This window comes from Wasmannia auropunctata, unplaced genomic scaffold, assembly GCF_000956235.1.
Source record: "Wasmannia auropunctata unplaced genomic scaffold, wasmannia.A_1.0 LD336088.1, whole genome shotgun sequence".
NCBI classification, from domain to species: Eukaryota; Metazoa; Arthropoda; class Insecta; order Hymenoptera; family Formicidae; genus Wasmannia; species Wasmannia auropunctata.
The window spans coordinates 3,838,197-3,838,815 of NW_012026802.1; positions in this window are offsets into that span (position 1 = coordinate 3,838,197).

Consider the following 619-nt stretch of genomic DNA (forward strand, 5'->3'; position numbering starts at 1 on the left):
TTATAATATAAATATAACCACTAAACGCATTCAAAATCGAAAAAGATATAATACAAATATTATAATTTCTCGTGCTAAGAAGCGAATGAGATATTCGTTAGATGTAATAAAGGCTCGGGTAATAAAACGAAAAATTTATAAACATAATGTAGAACAAACTCGTGCCATAAAACGTATAAAGTATGCAAAAAATACAAATAATATTTGTGAAAAGAAACGGAAATATTATGCTTTTAATAAATTACGCTATGTTATGCTTTTAATAAATTACGCGAAAGTAAGCAATTACGAGAATTTTATGAACGTTATCCAAAAAATAAGAAAATATGTAATGAAAAATATTATAAAAATCACAAAGATTATATAAAAATAAAGCAAAAAGAAAGTTTATCTAATAAGATTAATTGGAAATATAAGCGAATGAATTTAAAAGCTAATAAAATAGGAATTATACAATCGATGGAAGCATATATTAAAATTCTTTTGAAAAATATGGTGAAAGGCAACAAAACAAAAATAAGGGCAGCACAAAGATTACAAGCGGAACAAATTATTAAATGGTGCATACACGCAAGAGATAATTATACAAATATTCTAAGAAAGACCTTGTCAATATTAA